The sequence below is a fragment of the Natator depressus genome, chromosome 2, assembly GCF_965152275.1.
Source record: "Natator depressus isolate rNatDep1 chromosome 2, rNatDep2.hap1, whole genome shotgun sequence".
Classification (NCBI taxonomy): domain Eukaryota; kingdom Metazoa; phylum Chordata; order Testudines; family Cheloniidae; genus Natator; species Natator depressus.
The window spans coordinates 162468832-162485924 of record NC_134235.1 but is presented as its reverse complement, the minus strand read 5'-3'; the positions used below and the strand labels follow the sequence as shown (position 1 = coordinate 162485924).

At 43.5% G+C, this 17093-nt stretch overlaps 1 protein-coding gene across 2 annotated transcripts in view; it reads right to left on the bottom strand.

Annotated features, from left to right (window-relative positions):
* DDC (dopa decarboxylase) overlaps positions 1-4703 on the bottom strand; it is a 121114-nt gene extending 116411 nt beyond the window's left edge. The window contains exon 1 of one of the 2 annotated variants that reach the window (XM_074945242.1): positions 4524-4703. The gene's annotated coding sequence lies outside the window, so the exon portion shown is untranslated. The remainder of the gene's footprint in view (positions 1-4523) is intronic. The other variant, XM_074945241.1, reaches the window with a different exon arrangement.
* Between the last annotated feature and the right edge of the window lie 12390 nt (positions 4704-17093).

Here is a 17093-nt window from a genome sequence, read left to right as displayed (position 1 = left end):
GATCTACTTGTCATCTACTTAGCCGTCAACCAGCATCTTGGAAGAAAGACATTTAATAGCTTATAAAAAGGAACAAGCTGATTGAAGATGGAAATGCTACTAAAATATTAAGGTGAACATTTCTGATACTTGCTAATGGTGCAAAACTCATTACAACTAGTCCATATTTTTAATGTAGTCCAGCTACACAGAATCAGCGTTATCCCTCTTGTGCTTTCTCCTGGGACATGTAATCACAAAAGATTAATTTTTTAAAATCAGTGAATGGACATAACCAGGGATTTGATATTTCTAGGTCTTTTTAAAATAACCTCTGCTCCCATTTGTAATCTTGTTATGTTGGTAAAGTGGTAAATTCTGTCACCTTAGAAGTGTGGCTGTGGAGACAGTCTATAAGGGTTTGTGACTCAGAGAAAAGCTGGCAGCTGAGAAAGGTTGAAAGTGCTCAAAACATTTCTCTCCTGCAACTTCAAACTAGAGTGAGCTTGTTCTTTACACACCAAGAAATGGTCTGTGTGACATTTTGCAATTTTGCTGGGTATCCTACTGAATTTTGATCTTTTGTTGACAGCTGGACAGTTTGTCTGCTCCATAAAAGACTGCATGAGAAGCTGTCTGAGTAGGCGTCAAATTATTGAAATACACAAGTGGAGTTCCCATGCCGTCCTGAATAGAATTGACACCCACTTGGCCAGATCATACCTCCTATTTAAAGCAAATGTAAAGAGCTGCACAAAGGAAGCCATTTGCTGTGTGCAACAAGTTTTATTGGTCCTACAAAACTCAGAAGCTCACCTACATACTTTTAAGTAACATCTACTGCCATTTTATCTATTAACTATTACATATATACATACATAGAAGACTCTCATAATAGCTCCACAGTCTTTGAGAGGAAGGGAAACACAAATACCTGAACTGTTGAAAAAGAAGGTATGGTGAAAATCCTACAGATTTCTTTTCTGCAGTCTCTCCAGAATTGACCATTAGGACCTCGGACAGACCCTGGCCATCCCTCACTCCTCCAACATCTTTGGCTCTGGCTTTTCACCACAGTCCTTTCTCAGTCTTTCCAAAAGGAGTTATCAAGATGGGGGAGGACCAGGGTTTGGAACTAGTCCTAGTGGTGGATTTTTGGAGATTCTGTGGAGGAAAATCCAGTAGGATCCAGATCACATCTATTCAGTAATGTCATCTACTTTGCCCTCCATTCCTAACATCTCCATTGCCCCTGAAAATTCCTCCCTAAGGTTCTTGTTCCCTGCAACATCAAATTTGAACTCCTTGCCTTCATGGGGTCTCCACGACTGGGCTCCAGCCTGACCCCAGATGTCTACACTGAAATTTTATAGCCCTGCTGCCCAAGATCTATGAGCCTGAGTCAGCTGTCCTGGGCTAGCCTTAGGTCTTTTGTTGTGGTGTAGACACAGCCCAAGGGGACATTATGTGGAATGATGTTTTCATGGGGAATAAATAATACTGTACATTTACAGGCTCAACTACACAGGGAAATTGACCATGTGCTGAAATAATTTTCATTGATCCCACCAATACAGCTGGATAGGGCGGAGCTCTACTCTAAATGGTGTAAAAATTCTCTTTTCAAAAATCCATTTGAATAAAACACAACTCCCTCTCCCATGGTAGGATCAGCTGAGTGAGTCCAATCCTTAATGGGTCTGTGAAAATGGTTTCAAAGCCTGCTGAGTTTCCCAATGTATGTTGGCCTGGAGCTCTTTTCCCCCTGCAAAGGATTTCTAAGCAGCCCACATGCAGTTCCTTACCTAACCCTCATGATCCCTGGTGAGAGGGATGTGGGATAGAAAAGGATCTCTTTACCCTGTACTGGCCTGGTGACAGTTTGATAGGAAGGGAATGAAGAATGACTGTGGATTCAAGGCAGAATGAACAGACGATGAACAGAGCTGGGCTCAGCCAGGAACTGAAGGTGAACACCTGACCCCTGTGAGATGGGATCTTCATTAACTGCACATGGCTGGGATGGTCACTGACTGAGAAGGCTGGGCAGACAAGAAGAGAGAAAAATTCCTGAGAGCAGCAGCATGACTGCAAAGTGCCTGGAGCCTCTTGGGTTCAAGGTCTTCGGAAAGGGCTAAGCTGTGTGATTCTTCTCTGTCATGGCAAAAACTGGCGAGAAATAAAAGTTTCTTGTGTGAGTCTAAGGGCCGTCTCCTGTCTTTTGTCCCCCAGCTCTCGGAGTTACCTAGGCTTCCCTGCTGTTTCTCTACTACTACAGGCAGCACTAAAGACTCACCTCTGTCATGGTGCTATGTGCAATTATTCAGATCTTGGAGAGGGAACGGTGGCAGGATGAGTTACATGGGAGATCAGATTGCGAAAACATGCTTTCACAAACCACATTTCTCTGAGATATAAAATATGCATTAAATATAGGCAGAACTCTTTCATAGTTATCTTCGTGTTTTTCTTCAGTAAAGTCAAAGGATTTAAAGATACAAATCTGCCTGCTTGCTCATAGCATAAATTACAGAAGATACCTGAATATCTCGAGTTTCCTGGTGGAGCTTTGTAGCAGTTCAACATCTTGCAAAATACTGCTTCCATATTGTCCATTGTGAAAGACTGTCAAAGAGGAAGTTCTCTGGGGCATTGAAAAGTGGTGTGTTGATGAGATCCTGCAAGCCTTCTATTTGTTCTCCTCTGGCACTACTTTATTTGTGACACCATGTCATATACTTCTTGTACATGGTAGGTTGCAACTAGAATCAGATATAGACTGAATACAGAGCTTACTTCTCAGAGGGGTATACACCAGATATGTTCACTATGAGATCCTTTAATGCTTTGCCATGCATGGCTAAAGTTGGTTTAAATAAGGTGTTTTATACACAGCACTACCTACTGGCTGAACTGTATAATACAGTTTAACATTCCATTACAATAAGTATCTCCTCAATCTCCTCTTTGTTGAAAAGTGATGCAAATTATTCATTTAGCTCCGCAACAAGGGTCTCATATTCCTTAATTGCTCCCTTCCTCCCGTGTCGTTCAGTGGACCCACAGAGTATATTGCAGACTTCCTGCTTCAGATATGTGTTAAGTACTTCTTGTTATTATTTTATTGTTATATTGTTAGTTTTTGCCCTTCAATTCCTCTTAGCCTTAATCCTAATTTCCTTCATACATATGACCTGCTGTAGTTTATGCTACATTTTATTGGCTTTACTAGGGTTGGATTTCCATTTCTCAAGAATATCTGTTTGGATCAAAAAACCTCCCCATTCAGCCATTCTGGTTTATTCTTGCCTCTCTGCTTCCCTTTTGTTTAGAGCTGTGCATGCATGGAATGTACACAAATGTGGTACTTGCCACACGGAAATTAATTTTGAACACCTGTTTTACAACCTGCGCACACATATGAGGCAGACGGGAAAACTCAGCTACACCAGTCTATGAGGATCTGTTCTGAGCACTTCTAGAAGTTAGTTAGGTGCTCACACATGGATTTAGGGTAAAATTTTCAAAAGCCTTGAAGTCACTTGGAAGCCAAAGTCTCACTGACTTTCAGTGGGATTTAGCCTCCTCAGTAGCCTGTGCATTTTGAAAATGTCGCCCTGGGTAAAATGTCCCTTACTGGGAATCCTGCTAAGTAGACTGGAAATTGTCAAACCTAACCCTCCCCTGTAGCTTCACAATGAGATTCAGCCATGGGAAAACTAGTTTTGTTCAAGATCCAGCAAACCATGCAAACAGGAGCAAATGGGGGGGGGGGGGGAATTGAGCACCCTTTCTTACCAAAATTGAAAGGGTTCACAAAGCTCCTCTCTTTACCAACTGAAATTCAGTTCCCAGCAAACTCAAGTATTGTTCTCCCTCATTTTACCTATCTAAAGCAGTCTGATCTGAGTGCTGCCTAAAGCCTGCCAGCCAGTCCCCCCCCCCCCCCCCACACACACTGAATGGGAGAGAGTGGAAGATGAGCATTGTTTTCTCACTCAATACTATCCACAGGGGGCCCTAACCAAAATAAGTAGTCCTCTCCACTCCCTGAATCACAGGGCTTCAGTCCTTGGCTTCCTGACCGGACAGACTGGCTGCAATTATCAACCAGATTTTCCACAATTTTACCATAACTCCTACATCTGAGCCATTCACTTATTCCTAGACAGAGGCAGATACTGTAGCTTTGAAGGGGGTATTTCCCTATAAGATCCCAGCCTGTCAGCTAAGGACACTCAGCAAGGTTCCTCATATGGTTTACAAGGCTGCTACAAATGCTTTCTACTATATCAAACTTTACAAATAGTGCTTTCAAGTTAGTTACTTAAAATATTTATTCTACACTCATGAGAACTTCAAAGTTTGATTAATGAAATATTATTTAAAGCTACAGTTATATTAATTTTAAACCATTATTTTCGATATACCCACAGAGTTAATGTTTAATATGCAACTTTATATGGCTGGGCTACCAGGCTAAAGTACAGAGGTAGCTCTCCACATTCTAAGATAAGTGCATTAATGCATTCATTTGTCCTTACTTGTTTGCAGATTTCAGTTCTTTTCCGGGTGTTTTGGGGAATGGCTAATTTCCTTAGTAGTTTTACTCTGTTTCCAGGAGCATATGATAGAAACAAGGAACTGAGGAACTCTAGTTTCAAGGAATTCCCAGGCCTTTTCAGCAACCCTGAAGACACCTGCTGCCCTCTTCTTCTTGCCAGTGTGTTCAGACTGCACTTTTTTCCAGTTAATCATTAAACTCCTGTAGTCCCAAATTCACTAATTTTATTGGTTCTTCTCCTTTTGCGGAGGGAACAAAAAAAAAAGTCCCTTGAACTAACTGAGGGCTATGCACTAATTTAGGGATGTGAGGGATTACCCAGGTTTTTCTTTTATTTATTCATTAGACACCAAATATCAATGACAAATGGAATAAGATGAACCAATAGCCTGACCAGATCCTTTCCCAGAGCCTTAATCATAGGACTGGAAGGGACCTTGACAGGTCAATGTCTACAGCACAATTAAACATCCCCTTAGCCTGAGTCCCATTAGCCTGAGACAGCTGGCATGGGCCACTTGTGGGTGTCTGATTGCAGTGTAGACATACCCCTAGAAATCGATGAGCTTTCAGTGCGACCCTTGTAACTTCTGCACTTTTGAAAATTTTACCCATAATCTATTCGACCTTTTGTTTCATTTCTCACTTTTCATTTCCCGCTGGCTCCCAGGATTAAAATCGCATAAATTGGTCTAGACTCTTTACCTCTTTAACTTGTTCTGAAATGTATTACCACTCGTTAGATGTTTGTGCTACATTCACTCATATTTTAAAACCAGTGATAAGAGGGATGTATGTGTAACAATGCGTCCCAGTTAAGTTCTTACGCAGTAAGCATCTTTAATATTGCCTTCACAGTATAAAGCTAAATGGGCATTAAATGAAAGTATGAAAGCAGGCAGAAGTTCAGTATTTCTTTGGGTAAAGTATATTTATTTTCTCCTAACCTACTAACACTTCCAGGACAGCAGGAAAAACAAATACCTACAACAAGATTGTTCATCTGGACCTCCAGAGCAATGCCAAAATCTGCTCATAAGTAGAACTGACTAATTTCTTGGTATTCTGAAACTTATAGACAGGTCTGGGAGGAAATTGCCTGGTTAAAAACAAACAATTCTAGCATCTTCTCCATAATTTGGGCTGTGTTAATGAAAAGACAAAAATATTCAATTGGCAAATGCTTTGGGGCTATGACTTGACATCCCATGAATTGATAATTTCTCACAGCAGGTGCTCAAATCTACCTCCTGTCCTCACAAGTTAAGTTAAGAGGCTGAAATTTCTACTAGTTTCTCCTTGTTCTGCCTGCAGTGCTGTTGGGCTTTGACACCAGCAGGTATGCGCTATCTTAAGGTAGGACTACCAAAGCTCTAAGTGCTTGCTCATCTAGGGTTATTTTGCTGATAGGATTTTGCAGCTTGTAGATGGTCATGCTTTGCTAGAATGCGCCTCAAACACCATGATTCAAAGACACACTCAAGCAGCACTAAATATAGACTCCCCCAAATCCTTAACAGAGGTAGGCCAGTGCCAGAAAATTCAGTTCCCAGTCACTTCCAGGCTGTCAGAATCTTGAAGTTTTAAGTCCATCTCTAATGCCTAATAAAATACTTTGTAGTAAAAAGAGCTACATTATTAGGAACACGGAATACTGCATAACGAGAGAAAATTTGCCTGTGCACTTTATAGAGGCACTTCAGAAAATCATTGCTGTTACTCCTCCCGCCCTCCCCCCCTACACGTTATTTAAACCACAAACATTTAAGAGGGAGGCAGGGCATGGCTTAGTGGATAGGACACTGGATTGGAACTCAAGAGAACTAGGATCTATTACTCGCTCTGCTATTGCCTTTGGGCAAATCACTGTGCCTCGGTTTTCCCACCTGCAAAGTAGGGATAATGATACTTACCACCTTTGTGAAGAACTTGGAGCTCCAGGGATAAAAAGTTTTCCATACGAGCTAATAAAGAACCTTTAGGAACTACTGTAGTCTATTAATCTACGAACCACCATGATAGCTTTGATTTTATGGTACAATGCAGATGACAAAACCTCCAGGATGAGGCATGTGCGAGCAAGGTCTAAAGCATCCTCAGGGGAATCTGGCTATGGAACAAGCTTCCAGAGGGGATCAGGCAAATCCAGCCTTAGCATCTTTAGGAAATGTTAGAAAGTTTTTCAAACAGAAAGGCTTTGCGCCATAGGAATGGCATTACACTGTTGCCTCCTCTTACCCCTACACTCCTACCAACTTAAAAAAAAATGAAATGAATTAAAATTAAAAGATCCCCCACCCCACCTTCCAAGCAGTTTTTACCCACCAAAAGGGAGAAGTGCAGAGACCCCTGGAAGTCTACTGGGAACTTCACTATAGAGTTTACGTGAAAGGTGCTGAGATATTGTGGTGATGGGAAACAGAAAGGACAAAGACAGACAGACCCTTAGTTACTTGTGGACAAGGTTTGTGCTTTCATTCTCCATCCACCTTCCTCTCTACTCCTTGTCCCCCCGCCCCCCGAAAAAGGCAGCAGTGGTGGAGCAGGCAGTCGGGGTTATGACTACAGTCTCCCATTTCTTGTGAGTTCTTGCCTCTGCCTTTGGTTTCAGTACCAAAACCAAATCAAAGTGGTGCAAATACACATTTCCATGACCTGTGCGCTGAAGGAGGGCAGGAAGCACTTGCTTGCAGACAAGTTAAGCTCACTTGTATTTGTTTAAACTAACATTTCACAGGAGACAGTGGTTATTTTTTGTACAGCACAGCCACACTCCAAACTAGAGATTTGGTCTTGTTCAAATGCCTCTGAAAAATAAACACGCACCAAGCCAAATTCTGGTTCCACTGACGTCCTTGGCAAAGCTCCCATTGGATTTGGCCAATACCCAGAGACTTAACAGCTATTGCATCTCATTGCTGGAGAAAAGTGTAGCTCTCTGGATCCATATCACTGTAGTACAGTATTCAGCTCTAAACACTTCGCCTTGCTTAGTGTGCAGCACTATGAGCGCCCTCTGTTGGTCAAACTGTAGAACAGTTTTTGCTGCAGAACGAGTAGTACCATAGCATCTGAAGTCCAGCACCTTGTTTTCTATTCTTTGTTAGAGGAGTTATAGCCTCTACCTGGGCTCCTTAAATATCGGTCTTTCAAAATTCAGTTTCACCTCATTCAAATAAGTTTTTTGAAGAAATCCAAGGCTCATTTTGAACTAAACCCTACTAATATTTCAAGATGTATACTGCTTCTTTGAATAGATTACTTCTTCTAACTTGTCAAACAAGTTAAGAGTGGAGGAAAAGCCTCTATTAGGAGCTAGCAAACTTGGATTTAACATCACAAAACATTATAATCGTTTGCATTTTTGCACAGTTTTCATTACTTACCCAAGAAAGCTTATGTTCTACAAGGACAGGTGTCATAAACATTCAGCTAAGGGTAGCATAAAATCCCTCCTTTACCTGTAAAGGGTTAAGAAGCTCAAATAACCTGGTTGGCACCTGGCCAAAAGGACCAATAAGGGGAGAAGATACTTTCAAATCTGTGGGGGAATATTTTTGCTTTGTCTCTTTGTGTGTGTTCTCTCAGAGCCAGAGAGGGACCGGGGCAGGAAAAACCATCTCTTAGAACCCTGCCTGAAATAAGATCTAGGATTACAAAAATTGTAAGTAAAGCAAGGAAAGGCATTAGATTATCTTTTGTTTTAGTTTGTGAATTTTCCCTGTGCTAAAAGGGAGGTTTATCCCTGTTTTTTTTTCTTTTTTTGGTAACTTTAAAGTTTTGGCTAGAGGGGAATCCTCCGTGTTTTGAATCTTATTACCCTGTAAAGTTACCTTCCATCCTGATTTTACAGAGGTGCTTCTTTTACTTTTTTTTCTTTATAATAAAGTTCTGTTTTTTAAGAACCTGGTTTACCTATTTGGTTGGTATGTTATTCTCAAGCCGCCCCAGGAAAGGGAGTGAAGGGACCTGGGGGGATATTTTAGGGAAACAGGAACTCCAAGTGGCCCTTTCCCTGAATCTTTGTCTAACTCACTTGGTGGTGGCAGCAGTACCCATCCAAGGATAAGGAAGGATTTGTGCCTTGGGGAAGTTTTTAACCTAAGCTGGTAGAAATAAGCTTAAGGGGTCCTTCATGTGGGTCCCCACACCTGTAACCGAGAGTTCAGAGTGGGGAGAAACCCTGACAACAGACATCATGGAAAATGAGATACATTGGGCTATCCAGATGTGGAGGTATCTGCTGTTTCTTTGCACCAAATGATTCCAACAAACTGGCTTCTTGTGGGCATCCCAAGATAAATGGGTTTTTAATGGGGAATTTGATGTATTTTGAAGGAAACTACTTAATGGTCCCTGTCATTTGTTAGTTACTTCCCCAGGGACAATTCTTTCATTAAACTGAAGGTCTGAGAGCTCCCAGCTCCCCGGGATTGCACATGAACTCTGGAGAACATTAGTTTGATAAGGCCAGCATCCCCACCAGCCCTCCTCCACTCGTGGCCCAGTACAGAGGTACCTCCCTACCCCACATCTTACCGTTTCCCAGCTGAATGAAAAGGAACCACAGTTTTTACCGGGTGATGCTTTTCCCTCAGCTTCCAGACACTGGTGAGCAAGCCACAGTTCAGTGTTCCCCAACGAATGAATCCTAGGCTGTTCTCCAGGGACACCGCAAGCATGTTGGTCCTGCTGCCAGCATGCTTCTCCCCCATCCTTGCCACTACCACACTCGCCTCAAGGGCCTCTGCTAGAACAATTTACTGTGCAGCTTCACTCAAGGATGGGACTCAAGAGAAGGTCCGGGGCTTCTCATCACTCAATAACTTCCACAGCAAACAGGCAGAGAGTTTTTAAGTGAATGATGTGCCCCTGCCCTCAAAACTTCCAACCCTACAAACTCAACTCAGGAGTCCAAGAGTCCAGCTACACTGTTCTGTGGGCCAAATGAGGCCCTCCGTTGCACCTGTGCAACCCCATGGTCTCTGCTAGGCTTTGCACAGGTGCAACTGATTGAAACAGAGAAAACAATGCTGTGGCTGCCGGGCGAACAGGAGGAAAAGGGAGGAACGACTGTGTTGAGCACTGTGGTCAGCAGACAGGACTCCAAGCACAGGGGGCAGGTCTGATTTTTAATTTCTCACCCTTTAAACCAGCTGGTCAGGAGAGTGAGCTTTGGCTTGTTGGGAGAAGATTTTCTTTCCCCTGGCAGGATATCCATCAGGCTGTCGTTGCCGGAGGGAACCAGCTTCAGCTCTTTCATAATACGCATTGGATCCCCTCTACAGGCAGCCAGCCTCAGTCATTCACAGGAGAATATTATTCCATTCAAACTCATTCAGAGCCAACATTTTCACTGTACAAGTCTGCTACCCTACATTTCTGCCTCTGAGCATGAGCACTGCAGCATCAGGCAGACCTCTCTTGGAGACCTCTCTCATGCCTAGACCCCAGCGCAATGCTCCCACCAGATGAAGAGAAGCATTGTCCTGCTCACACTCAGCATCACCATGCTGAAGTCCTTTTGTGGATCTGGGTCTTCCTTCCCAGCTGATTCTCCCCCTTGCCCACCTCTTCCCCTGCCTAGTTGAGATTCTACCCTCCCACCTCCTTCCCCCCCTCCCCATCCCCTCCTCTCCTCCCTGTCCTGGCGAGAGTTCAATTGAATGCACTCTTCCTTTCCATAGACGCCGGCTAGCAACGTTCCATTAACACTAAGCACATGTGGAAGAGAAAGTGGAGTGGCATTTCTTCTGAGCCACACTCCTCTCTAGCTGCTCTTTTCTCCAGGTCAGGACAGAGGCGCAGTTGTTGAGTTGGTCAAACTGTTCATTGTAAATCCTTTCAGACAGATTTCCAGTTTTCTTCCTTCTTTGACCAGCTGTTTTGATAAGACACGGGCTACTTGGTGAAGAATTTGATGATTTTTCCCAACGGTCTTTCAATACATTTACTCATTGTATTTACTACTCGACTAGTTGTAATTGTGAGGTAGTTCGGGGAAGGTTGCACTACCACTGCCTGCATCATGCCTGTTACTGTGGCTACAGAGAGGATTTCCACTTTCCATGGCTGGCTAGGCTAGCACTCAGGAGCTTTACGATCACTTAAATAGTCACTTTAGTTCTTCAACTCTTAAATTGGGAAGCGAGTCCTAAGCTTAGTTTTCAAAATTCACAACTGTTCACCCCATCATCAAATATGTTAATGATATACACACGCTTTTGCTTTAATCACAATAGCACTGTGATGGGGACTCGGCCTCTGGATGGTCTGTTTTAGGAGTTGGTGCAGCTGATTGCTTAGGCCATTTTGCCTCTTTTTTTGATTTCCTCATCCTCTCCAACACTCATTTCTTTCCCACTCCCTTTCTAATTCTCCTCCATCCCAAATATCCCAAAACTGTGGGTCAGCCCTTCCCTTTTCTTGCCTCTCCCCCGCTGAAGCTCAGCTCATTTCAGGCCAGGAGCCTATAAAACCTGGCCAGCATTTAGCACAAAAAGCTAGCAGCCATCTTGAGCCTACCAACCTGCACTGAACTCAATGGGGGAGCCGTGGCACCACAGAGCCACTGGGGGTTCTTGAGAACTCCCACATTAAGCAAAACATAGGACCTGAATAAAGAACAAGCTTTGCAAGAGGCCCAGTTAGTCACGCTGATGTCTAATGATGAACTAACCTTTTCCTGTAAAAAGGTCTGTCCGTATGTATGCAAAGCGATGAGTAATAAGGCAGAATTTCTTTTGGCTTAGAGTTTGCACTATATATGGCAAACACAATCCTTTATTTTAAAGACTCAGAGGTGACAAATCAAAGCACCTAATGAAAGTCACACTATCCCTCAGGCTACGGTTATGTGATTGTTTTCGTTTCCAAATCCTAATTAAATTATGCTCAAAGTTAAGAAGAGGCGGCATGATATCTGGATTGCAGTAACAACCTAAATTAATACAATGTGGCAGGAAAGCGGTCTTTGTCAGTTGATCCTGTTGCAAAAGTCTAAGACACACTACACAAATAATGTTTGAGACAAAGCAGGATATAAGATGGCCATAAGTATGTCAAATTACAGCATCAGCACAAACTAAATTAGCAGTCAGATGCTCCCCAAACAAGTTCCCAACACTGTGAATAAATAATGAAAGAATCACTGAGAGGGAACACATGCAAGTACACACGAGAATGACTCCGTAGGTTGGTGGTTAGAGCACTCACCTCGAAAGCAAGAGACCAGAATTTGTTCCCCCTGCTCCAATGAATTTTGAATTTTTTTTTTTAAAATTACTTTTCCACGGAGGAACAGTTTCAACAGGAGAGATTGAGGAAGCCCTACAGCAGAATATCCCCAAATCCCTTCTCTCCCTCTGGTGGAGGGGGGCACTTGTACTGGGCGGGGTCTCCCACATCCCTGGTAAGTACCAGACTGAGAGTTATGAGGGAGCACCTCCTCCTCCGCCCCTCCACAAGCTTCTTGCAAAAGCAGCATAGGCACCTAACACCAAGAAAGGGTTCGCCGATGAGAATCCCAAGCAGGAGGTGGCACCTCCCTGTAGCCCAGACCTAGGCACCTATCTCTGAGAGAGGGGCTGGGCATACCACACATCCCTCACCTTGGCATCTCCCATTGGCTAGTTCAGGCAGGGAGTCACCCAGCATGCTGGCTTTTGTGAATCCTATACTGAGGTGCCCACCTCTCCCTCTTCATTGTGTAGGGAGCCTGTGCTCCAAAGCCAGGCTTTGTGAATCCCAGTGATTTTCTAGGCACCCACAAGCTAGGTGTGGTTAAGCTTATCATTACACCTACATTTCTTCGTGAATCTAACCCAATCGGCCGATTTTTGGTAAGTTGTGAACAAGTTTTGTGCTCAAAGCTGAAAGGTGTTAATACTGAGTGTCTGTATTGGTTTCTAATTGAACAGCTGGTAGAGACCATACCTCCTTTAGTAGTAAGGCAGATCTATGTAACAGTATCCAGTGACAGTGCTGAACCATTACAAGTGTGACATTTACCATTCCCACTGGATAAGGGATCCATTTTCACTTTGTGCTGAGCTGTTGTGTAATGTTAAACGGCTGCTGCATTTCAGTGGTGGATGAAGTTATCTGTATAAGCTGTTTGAAATCTTTTGAGCTAAAGGGAAAAAAGGAAAGCCACCCTAAATAGAAACGCTCCAGACACTTATCAGAGAAAAGTTTTCAATTCAATGTCTGGCAGTAGCTAGGGAAGCAAACAGAACATTAACATGGATAAATAGAATAGGCAAGAACATATTGGAAGAGGCTACTGTACTGCAAGAAGGGCTATCAAGACCACTCCTGGAGTTCTGTGCACAATTATTACTCCTGGGGGAATGCTGCACCCTGGGGGGGAGCACAGAATTCATACCTTCCGCAGATTTCTTGGCTCCCCCGCAGAAAAATGGGAGAGCCAAGAAATCTGTGGGGAACACACGCCCCTTCCGCTGCAGCCCGGGCATGTCTGCTGGGAACAGCCGGCAGTAGAGTGCAGATCACCGTGGCGGTGCATGCGTGCCTCCATGGACAGAAGTTAAGGGGGGGGGCTGGGCGCCTGCCTGCACACGAACCAGTGAGAGAGACTCAGGGCTTGTCTACACTGGCACTTTACAGCGCTGCAACTTTCTTGCTCGGGGGTGTGAAAAAACACCCCTCTGAGCGCAGCAAGTTTCAGCGCTGTAAAGCACCAGTGTAGACAGTGCGCTGGTAGCTACACCCCTCCTGGAGGTGTTTTTTTCAGAGTGCTGGGAGAGCCACGGCGTCGCTTTAACGTTGCCAGGGTAGACTACTCCTTACACTGTCCCTCTCCTTGCTGCTGCTGCTGCATCCTGGGCTGGGAGGCGTAGGGCTGTGTGAAGCAGGCTCTGTCCCTGAGGCAGAGCAGACATGTAACTACTAAACAGGCAGGCTGCTAATATTCCCATTGTTAGTTAACAGTTCCCATTCTTGCATCTGATGAAGTGGGCTGTAGCTCACGAAAGCTAATGCTCAAATAAATTTGTTAGTCCCACAAGTCCTCCTTTTCTTTTTGCGAATACAGACTAACACGGCTCCTACTCTGAAACTTCCCATTCTTAGTCAATTAAGGCTCCTTTACCTTGCCAGAGTGGTGTAAAGGAGCCTTACTGTAAATGACAATAATGGACTCCTCAGCTAGGACGGTCTATGTCAGTGGTTCTCAAACTTTTGTACTGGTGACCCCTTTCACACAGCAAGCCTTATGAATTAAAAACACTTTTTTATATATTTAACCCCATTATAAATGCTGGAGGCACTGTGGGATTTGGGGTGGAGGCTGACAGCTCGCGACCCCCCATGCAATAACCTCGCGACCACCTGAGGGGTCCCGACCCCCAGTTTGAGAACCCCAGGTCTATGTGCTTTCTCGCTTTTTTTCCAGTGCCAGAGAGTCACAAGGGGGTTAGATTACAGCTCAGGATCTATTTTACTTATCCATTTAAAAAAAACGCAGGACAATGATTCGCAAAACTGCACGACTTTTTTGTGACAGTCTGAGCAATTTAAAGTGACATTCTACTTTACAGAACACCAAACACCAACATAAAAGTAATGTCATTTAAATGAAAATCCAGGATTATAACTGGAACGCCGGGTCTTGCTTATCAAGTATTTGTAACTTAACTTTCATGTGTTTAAAAATGCTGAACAGTTATTGTGATTTTTTTTCTGTACGGTAGTTGAAATAAATTACCAAATAAGTGAAACCGGTGTGATTATATTGCATTATTTTGACAAAAAAATATGTAGGGCTGTCAAGCGATTAAAAAAATGAATCGTGATTAATCCCACGATTAAAAAATTAATCTTGATTAATTGCATGATTAATCGCACTATTAAAAATAAGAGAATACCATTTATTTAAATAGCTTTGATATTTTCTACATTTTCAAATATATTGATTTGGGAGGAGGGATAGCTCAGTGGTTTGAGCATTGGCCTGCTAAACCCGGGGTTGAGAGTTCAATCCTTGAGGGGGCCATTTGGGATCAGGGCAAAAATTGGGGATTGGTCCTGCTCTGAGCAGGGGGTTGGACCAGATGACCTCCTGAGGTCCCTTCCAACCCTGGTATTCTATGATTCTATGATTTTAATTACAACACAGAATACAAAGTTTACAGTGCTCACTTTATATTTATTTTTTTACCAATATTTGCACTGTAAAAAACAAAAGGAACAGTATTTTTCAATTCACCCAATACAAGTACTGAAGTGCAATCTCTATCATGAAAGCTGAATTTACAAATGTAGAATTATGTACAAAACTAACTGCGCTCCAAAACAAAACAATGTAAAACTTTAGAGCAGGGGTGGGCAAACTACAGCCTGGGGGCCAGATCCAGCCCACAAGCTATTTTAAGCTGGCCCACGAGCTCCCGCTGAGGAGCAAGGTCGGGGGCTACACCACACGGCTTGGCCCCACTCCGGCGCTCTGGCTGGGGCACAGGAACGGGGCCACACCATGCGGCTCAGACCCGCTCTGGCCGGGATGGGGCCGCACCACATGGCTCCCGGAAGCTGCGGCATGGCCCCGTTCCGGCTCCTACGTGCTCCAATGGGAGCTGCAGGGGTAGTGCCTGCAGATGGGGCAGTGTGCAGAGCTGCCTGGCCGCATCTCCACGTAGAATCCAGAGAAGGGACATGTCACTTCTTCCGGGATCCACTTGAGGTAAGCGCCGCTCAGAGCCTGCACCCCTGAGCCTCTCCCCATGCCCCAGCCCTGATCCCCCACCCACTCTCCAAACCCCTTGATCCCAGCCTGGAGCACCCTCCTGCACCCCAAACCAATCATTCCCAGCCCCACACCAGAGCCTACACTCCCAACCAAAGCCCTCACTCCCCTCCTGCACCCCAGCCCCAATTTTGTGAGCATTCATGGCCCGTCATACAATTTCTATTCCCCAATGTGGCCCTCGGGCCAAAAAGTTTGCCCACCCCTGCTTTAGAGCCTACAAGTCCATTCAGTCCTACTTCTTGTTCAGCCAATCACTCAGACAAACAAGTTTGTTTACATTTTCAGGAGATAATGTTGATTACAATATCACCTGAAAGTGAGAACAGGCGTTCTCATGGCATGGTTGTAGCCAGCATCACAAGATATTTATGTGCCAGATGCACTAAAGATTCATATGTCCCTTCATACTTCAGAGGACATGCGTCCATGCTGATGATGGGTTCTGTTTGATAATGATCCAAAGCAGCATGGACCGACACATGCTCATTTTCATCATCTGAGTCAGATGCCACCAGCAGAAGGTTGATTTTCTTTTTTGGTGGTTCGGGTTCTGTAGTTTCCGCATCGGAGTGTTGCTCTTTTAAGACTTCTGAAAGCACGCTCTACACCTGGTTCCTCTCAGATTTTGGATGGCATTTCAGACTCTTAAATCTTGGGTCGAGTGCGGTAGCTATTTTTAGAAATCTCACATTGGTACCTTCTTTGCGTTTTGTCAAATCTGCAGTAAAAGTGTTCTTAAAACGAACAGCGTGTGCTGGGTCATCATCCAAGACTACTATAACATGAAATATATGGTAAAATGCAGGTAATAACAGTAGGAGACATATAAACTCTCCCCCAAAGAGTTCAGCTACAAATTTAATTAACGCATTATTTTTTTAAACAAGCATCATCAGCATGGAAGCATATCCTCTGGAATGGTGGCCGACACATGAAGGGACACACGAATGTTTAGCATAACTGGCATGTAAATACCTTGCAATGCTGGCTAAAAAAGTGCCATACGAATGCCTGTTCTCACTTTCAGGTGATGTTGGAAATAAGAAGCGGGCAGCATTATCTCCTGTAAATGTAAACAAACTTGTTTGTCTTAACAATTGGCTGAACAAGAAGTAGGACTGAGTGGACTTGTAGGCTCTGAAGTTTTACACTGTTTTGTTTTTGAGTGCAGTTATGTAACCAAAAAAAATTCTACATTTGTAAGCTACACTTTCGCCATCAAGAGATTGCACTACAGTACTTGTATGAGGTCAATTGAAAAATACAATTACTTTTGTTTGCCATTTTTACAGTGCAAATATTTGCAATAAAAAATAATACTATAAAGTGAACACTCTCTACTTTGTATACTGTGTTGTAATTGAAATAAATATATTTGAAAATGTAGAAAAAACATGCAAAACTATTTAATACATTTCAATTGGTATTCTATTGTTTAACAGTGTGATTAAAACTGCGAATAATTTTTTAAAATTGCGATTATTTTTTGAGTTAATTTCATGAGTTAACTGCGATTAATCAACAGCCCTAAAAATATGCAGCATTTTGCATTTATTGGCAAATTCCCCCCAGGAGTAAATTATGGACATATTATGGTCAGTGGCATTGGAACAATTTGTGTAGTGGGGGTGCTGAGAACCACTGAAGAAAACTGTAAACCCTGTATATGATGGAAACCTCTCAAGCCAGGAGGTGCTTCCGCACTCCCAGCACCCCTAGTTCCAGCACCCCTGATTATGGTGATAGTAGATAGTCAAATATTCTACTATGAATAACAAGGTG